At 56.5% G+C, this 7544-nt stretch overlaps 1 pseudogene; it reads left to right on the top strand.

The window, feature by feature from the left end:
- Positions 1 to 448, top strand: part of LOC125773674 (large subunit ribosomal RNA) — a 3540-nt pseudogene extending 3092 nt beyond the window's left edge.
- The last annotated feature ends 7096 nt before the right edge of the window (positions 449 to 7544 follow it).

Below are 7544 nucleotides of genomic sequence, written 5' to 3'. Positions count from 1 at the left end.
CGTAGCATCGACGCGCGTCGTCACCGGGCGCCGACCGCCGCCGTGGCCCGCAAGGGTTCAAGCGTGCGCACGTCGGTCCGTCCCGCGTGTTCTGTCGCCGTTCGACCGTTTGCGCCGATCGCCTTCGCTTCTCCGGTTTCTGGTGCCGCTTGGCTCGAAGACATCTGAATAAACCTCTCGGTCCACGTCATGGACAGTGCCAGGTGCGGAGTTTGACTGGGGCGGTACATCTCCAAAACGATAACGGAGGTGTCCAAAGGTCAGCTCAGAGTGGACAGAAACCACCCGTTGAGCATAAGGACAAAAGCTGGTTTGATCCTAACGTTCAGTACACGCCGGGACAGCGAAAGCTTGGCCTTACGATCCTTTTGGTATAACGAGTTTTTAGCAAGAGGTGTCAGAAAAGTTACCACAGGGATAACTGGCTTTTTTTTTTTTTTAAGAAAATGCTTGTTTATTGACCGGATGAAATATACAACAATTTTGTACCCCATCCCAGCCCACAAGCCCACCCACTTCAGCCTACCCGCGAGGGATCAACTGAGGGGCCCCAACGCGCCGTTTTATTTATTAGATATCGCTACTGATCTTCAAACGCACCCGCCCCGAATAACGCCACAAGGTAATCGGTGCACGTCGGTGCTACACTAGTTGCGAGTCTTCGCCTTGCCCGGTGCCGGCGCACCTTCTCACGCCCTATACGCAGTCGTTCTTCCCGCTCTCTAATCTCTTCCTCGCTGAGAAGTCGCCCATCCGGATGAGTGGGAGGAGGAGGCTCGCCTCGAGCCAGGCGTCGCTCCACCGTTAGCTGCCGCCGCGCCTCGTTTCGCCGGTCATTGCGCGCTGCAACCACATCTTCGTGCGCCGTGTCCAGCCGTCGGGCCGCCGCCGTCATTTCTTCATGTGCGCTGCTCGATCGCTCCACGTACCAGTCTTGCTGAAGAGCCGTCGTGATGCGCTTCGCCACCTCGCACACCGCACTCCAATTTTCCCTGCTGCTCAGCAGGAAAGCTTGCAGATTATCCGGAGTGATGACCTCTTGTTCTCGTTCGCCCAACACCTCAATCCGCACGTCCGCGAAGCGCGGACAATCGAAGAAGGCATGGGCCGCCGTCTCAGCTACTCCCGGACACCGCGCGCAGTCCGGTGATGGAGAGAAGTGCTGCACGTGTAGATACTCGTGGAAGAATCCGTGGCCTGAGATGACTTGGGCGAGATGAAAAGTCATCTCCCCAAACCGACGGTTCTTCCACGCCGCGATGTCCGGAATCACCCGGTGCGCCCATGTAGTGAAACGACTGGCCGGCGCCAGTGCATCCCACTCTGCTTGCCACTGTCGCAGAGTGGCCGCACGCTCCTCAATCCGCAGCTGGTGCATAGGAGAGCCAGTTTCTTGATGCTGATGGTGACATCGGGCGTCCTCCCGGATCTGTAAACAGATCGGAATAACGCTCGCCAGGACCGTAGCGACCTCATACCTGACCGATATGAATGTCCTGGCGACTGGCCTCACGTACTGCGCCTGTACCCGCTTAAGTAGCCTGCTGCAACCGCCGAACGTTTGTAGCCTCGTGCCACACCGGGGCAGCATACCGCAGCGTCGAATCCACCACCGATGAAAGAAGTCGACGTTTCGCTCCTTTTGGGCCCCCGTGATTCTGCATCAGCCGGGAGATCCCCTTCGCCACACGGAGCGCCTTCGCCGTTGCGTATTCGACATGCGGAGTCCACAGCAGATGGTCGTGCAGAACCACCCCCAGATACTTGAGGCACCGCGTCGGCTGTCGCTGTACTCCCTCGATGGCCACCGTTGGCTGCTGGTACCCTTGCCGCATAGTGGACACCATGATGATTTCGGTCTTTGCGGGCGCCAGCTTGAGGTGCCGTTCCGCCATCCACGCTCCAATCATAACAATGGCCTCCTGAGCAGACTGAGCCGCTGTCTGCGGCGTCGTGCCACCTGCCAGCACCACCAGATCATCGGCAAATCCGATCGCCTCAACACCATCCGGAAACGCCAGCCGCAGGACTCCGTCATACAACGTGTTCCACAATGTAGGACCTATGATGGAACCCTGTGGTACCCCTGCCGACACCGGTCTGCGAACTGGTCCCTCGCTGGTCTCGTATACAAGCTCGCGCTCAGAGAAATAGCTTCGCAGTATCCTCTGTAGCGCGGCTGGGACGTTCTTCTCCCGCAGTGCCGCCGCAATTGCCCTCCAACTTGCCGAGTTGAACGCGTTCTGGACATCTAGCGCTGCCACCACCAGACACCGAGGATCGCGTCCATTCGTACGATGAAACGATCGCGCGTACTCGCCTCGCTCGATCACTCGCTGGATGGCCTGTATGGTCGACTTCCCACGACGAAACCCGTACTGCTCTGGCGACAGTTGAGGGGCAACACTGTCCTCCAAGTGTTCATTGAGACGCTCGAGGATGCACCTCTCGAACAGCTTGGGAACTGCTCCCTCCAGGAGCAGTGGTCGGCTCGCCGATGGGTCGCCCGGCGGCTTGCCCGGTTTGGTCACGAGCACCAGCCTTGCCTCCTTCCAAGACCGCGGGAACTCACCGCGTTCCAAAAGGTCGTTAAACACCCGCACAAACGCCTGCGGGTGCTCTCGGATCGCGGTTTTCACTGCTGCGTTCGGTAGACCGTCCAGACCCGGCGCTTTGGATGGAGCCATTCGCTCTGCCAATGCCAGAACCTCCGCTTCCGTAACAGGGCGAAGCCTCTCCTCGTCAGCCGCTCTCTCGACGACCGGCCACTCAAATGGGGGATGCAGCGGAAACAAAGCATCCACAATCGGCTCCAGTACCGATCGATCCGTCTCCGGCGGGGTACGGCCTCGCAGCTTGGCCAACACCACCTTGTAACCAAGCCCAAAGACATCACTATCGACTCCGTCGATCAACTCCTGAAGCTTCTCGTTCCGGCTCTCCTGAATTCCGCGCTGCAGCTGCCTGCGAAGGTCATGAAGTCGAGCCGTTGCCACCTCGCGATCTGCTAACTGCGTGGCAACCCCGAGCCTCTCCTCGGCCTCCTCGCACTCACGACGCAAGAGCCCCAGTTCCGGGGTCCACCAATAGAGCTTCGGCGGCTGATGGAATTTCGCCGGGCCCACTCTCGCCATCGTCCTGTCACAAGCTGAAGTTAACGCTCCAATCAGCGCGTCAGGTGTGTCTGCTTCGGCTAGCCGACAATCCGCAATCGCCTCCTGGTATCGCTCCCTGTTAAATAGCGAGGTCTTCCAGCGTACTCCCGCATGTTGCGCGATGCCCTCACCACTAGACTGCTGCATCGTTTGATGTTGAAGCGCACGCTGCCGTTGTGTGGTCCGTGCTCCAGGAACGCCCACGGAAAACTCCACATACCGGTGGTCACTGTAGGAGTAGCGCTGACTGACCTTCCAGGAATCCGCTAGTGCGACCGATGGACTCGCAAACGAAACATCCACGATACTCTCTCGCGCAACCCCGTTGCCCTTAAAAGTGGGCATGTTGCCGCGGTTGAGAATCTCCAACTGCAGGTGTTCGATTACGCCCTTGAGCGTGTGCCCTTTGGATGTTGTGCGGGCACTCCCCCAGTCCGTGTTCCACGCGTTCAGATCACCAGCCATCACCAGATGTTGATGTCCCACCAAGGCCATCTCCACGGCCTCAAGATAGGCCTCGAAGTCCGCTAACCCGATGTTCGGCGAGGCGTAGCAGCTTGCAAATGTGACCCCTGCCACTGTGGCCACCACCAGCCCGGGATGAGCGCATTCCCATAAGCGTTGAATGGGGTACGCCCCGGTGGCTACTACTGCCACACTCTGCGCCTCGTCCACCACCCATCTGCCGTTGTCCCGCGGCGGCTTGTATAATTCGCAGGCAATGACGACGTCCACTCCCTGCTCGCGTGCCGTTTGCAGCATCAGGTCCTGCGCTGATCTGCTACGCCCGATGTTAATTTGCAGGACCTTTAATGTCGAGGACAGGACGGATGTCCCACCCGATGCGGACCCTTGCAGACCGCACAACTGATGTTTGCTACACAGGTTCGGGTCACATGACCCGGCTGGCCACAGCGGAAGCAGGCTGTTGAAAGGTCCTTCTCGCTCTTGCAGGTGACCTTCCTGTGTCCGTATTCCAGACACCTGTAGCATCGCAGCTGGTTCCGCGTTGGTGGTGGAACCTTCGTTGCCAGGCAGGACGTGTGCGAGATTCTGACATACTGCTGGTCCAGCTTCTCCGCCGCCCTGGCCGACACTCGCACATAGGCCACCTGCGTGCCATTCCAGAACTCCGTCAGATGGACGGCAGACTCCGACACCTTCTCCAGCGTCAAACCTTCTACCGCCTTCGCCACGTCCAAGGCTTCCGCTAAAGGGTCGACCTCGACGAATTTCATTTCCACCGTCTCAGTTACCAGGCGTGCGGACGATGGAGTTTCCGCTTTCGTGCAGACTTCCTGCACCAGCTCAATGATTTCTTGAGCATTCTCGCCCTCCTTGATGTCCATGACCAGTCGGTCACGCGTCGTCCGCCGTCCTACTCCCAGCGCCTGCTGGATTTTTTCCAATTCTGGTGCCGTTCGCACCAGCCGGTAAACATCTGCCCACGTTTGCCCCTCTCCCGGAGCAACCTCGATGGCATCAGGCCTGCTCTGTTTCGGCTTAGCAGCCTGGCTTCGTGGGGCCAATCGACGCGGTTGTTGTTGATGCGATTGTTGCCGCTGCTGCCACTGCTGCTGCTGCCGGCCCGGTTGCTGGCGTGCCGGCTTACGGCGCACCACCTCTGTCCAAGAGTCGCCTTCGTGGTCGAGAGACGGCACCACCGTAGCCGTCTCCATGCCCGATCCCTGCTGCTGCTGCAGTTGCTGCGGCTCCTGCTGCCCCTGCTGCTGCTGCTGTCGTGTCTGCAGCCCCTGCTGCCGCTGCCGCTGTTGCTGCTGCTGCGTGCGTGCCGGTTGACGTGCCGACTTACGGCTCACCACCCCAGCCCAGGAGCCGCCTTCCTGGTCCGGAGACGGCACCACCGAAGCCGTCACCGCACCCTGCTGTCGCTGCTGCTGCTGCTGCAGGCGATGATGTTGTTGCTGCTGCTGCTGCTCACCGTGCTGCTGCTGCGCTTGACTTTGCGTGGTTACGCCAAACGTCTGCGCTATGAGCGCCTGCATCGCCTGGCGCTCCTCATGCAGCATCGTTCTCAAAAAAGCCAGGTCCCCACGCAGGTCCTGCTCCCTCTGCTCCGCCGTCTTCTGCTGCAGCTCAGAACGACGCTCGCTTTCCTGCAGCTGTACCCGCAGCATCGTCACCTCGGCAGTGAGGGCCCCAACTTGCTCCTGGAACCGCTCAATTACTGCCGTTAATTCCGCCTGTCGCTGCTCGCTAGTTGTTGTTTCTGCCAGCTTCGTGAGCAGCACACGAGGCTCCGTAGATGTCGATGGTCGGCTTACTGTGGACCTGGCCTGATCCACACTGCCCTGCCTCGTCCGGAGCGTGCGTGGCTCCGTCATGGTCGAAAGACACTTTCCGACCGTTCCCGCGCTTTAAAGCTGGATTTACTCCTCCTCACGGGAGGACGCCAGCAGCGGACTGCCCCGTGAGAACCACCTCAGCAGAAATGGTATTCGAGCAGTAAAATCGTTCAGAGAGGTGGTGTTTCGTCACGTTAGATCGTTCCACGATTTATCAGGACCGTTTCCGAATTTTTCTGAACGTTTCCGGAAATTTCGAAAAATTCGAGCAGTTTTGATTTCGAAGGAAGTGGTCGAATCGACCAGTTTCGAGCAGTAGCGCACCCTACTCGACTTCCCCGAATTTTCTAGCCACCTTCCGCAATTCGAGCAGTTTTCGTGCAGTACTGACCAAATTCAAAATTTGTCACCTGGGAACTGCCTGTCAATCGATTTTTGTCCGCTGGGTCGTATTTGGAAAATCGAAGAAATGTCAAAAAATTTTTTCGCGATTTTCCAATTTTTTATTGCGGATTCATGTTGCACACACTAAAACAAGTCCAACAGTGAAAACCGCGGGCAAATCGACCGAAAATTGGCCGAGTTATTCAGGGTTTTGTAATAAAACCGGCTTCCACGACCACGTGCCCCAGCGGTAGCACCACACGCACTTTTTTGCACTGCACTTTTTTATCAAAAATCGTCCAATTTTCATCCGGTTTTCGCTATTGGGGCACTCAGGGGCACTATATCTGTCGATTTACAACAAATCCGAACCAATTGGCCCTGATTTTTGTGCACCTTCAAAACACACTGATGTTGTTGTTGTTTTTTGTATGCACTTTTTTGCCACCAAAGTTTTTCACCCAAACTCGCCGGAAATCGTCCAAAATCGATATTATTCACTAAATGGCCGTGGCCACTTGCAAAATAGTCAGCATTTGCATTCACAAAACGTCTTTTAATGCGTAAAATCACATAAAAACTTCCCCCATACAAAATGTATGGAGGAGTTGTTTACACACAAAATCGCTAATTTTAACCCGATTTTCGTCCGGTTTTCACCAAAATATCGCAGTTTTCCACTTAAATGATCGATTATACACGAAGTAAACGCCTTCTGTACAATATTTTCACAAAATTTTCGCCAAATTTGCGGAGCGCACGGAAGACACGTCTAAAGTGCTCGACTGCTCGAACGTCACACACAGGGATAACTGGCTTGTGGCCGCCAAGCGTTCATAGCGACGTGGCTTTTTGATCCTTCGATGTCGGCTCTTCCTATCATTGTAAAGCAAAATTTACCAAGCGTAGGATTGTTCACCCTTTCAAGGGAACGTGAGCTGGGTTTAGACCGTCGTGAGACAGGTTAGTTTTACCCTACTGGTGTGCATTGTTTGTCGCTATCTTAACGGAATTCCTGTGCAGTACGAGAGGAACCACAGGTACGGACCACTGGCTCAATACTAGTTCGAACGGACTATGGTATGACGCTACGTCCGCTGGATTATGCCTGAACGCCTCTAAGGTCGTATCCAATCCGAGCTGATAGCGCTTCTTATACCCATTAGGTGGTCGTAAGCTAGCGGGCCTAACAACCCTCCGAGAACCGTCCGTGCTGTCCATTGGCACACTGGCGTCTCATCCCCGCTTACTACTAGGCCGCAAAGGGCGGGTTCGCGCTGCACGTGTTAGTACCATACATGTTGGGAACACCGGTGGACGAGCTTGCCGACTGTGGATAGCACTAGTTTCGACACCTACGACCGCCCGCAAACGACGGGACTACAGGCTGGGAGCTTCAAGTTGTAGAGATGCGTTCGCATCGATCCTCTCAGGCGACCCATGCTTGGTGGTTAGTGCTTGCGCGTGCGCGCCCCGTGTGTGCTGGAATTGGCCAACCAGTGCACATTGGTGGTGCGTACCGTGACTTGCACCATGTGACGAGAGTGTTGAAGAACACTGTGTGGTGACTCTATGCCTATGTGATGGGGTGCTTGTAACACACGACCGAACCGACGGCTCGTTGGATGGTCACGACAGTGTGGTGCAGGTGCGCCCATGTGTAACGAATACATTGAGTGCCGTTGGAGGTTAGCGGTTG

The sequence above is a fragment of the Anopheles funestus genome, assembly GCF_943734845.2.
Source record: "Anopheles funestus chromosome X unlocalized genomic scaffold, idAnoFuneDA-416_04 X_unloc_45, whole genome shotgun sequence".
NCBI lineage: Eukaryota > Metazoa > Arthropoda > Insecta > Diptera > Culicidae > Anopheles > Anopheles funestus.
The sequence above is the reverse complement of the archived record's forward strand: the minus strand, read 5'-3'. Positions and strand labels throughout refer to the sequence as shown.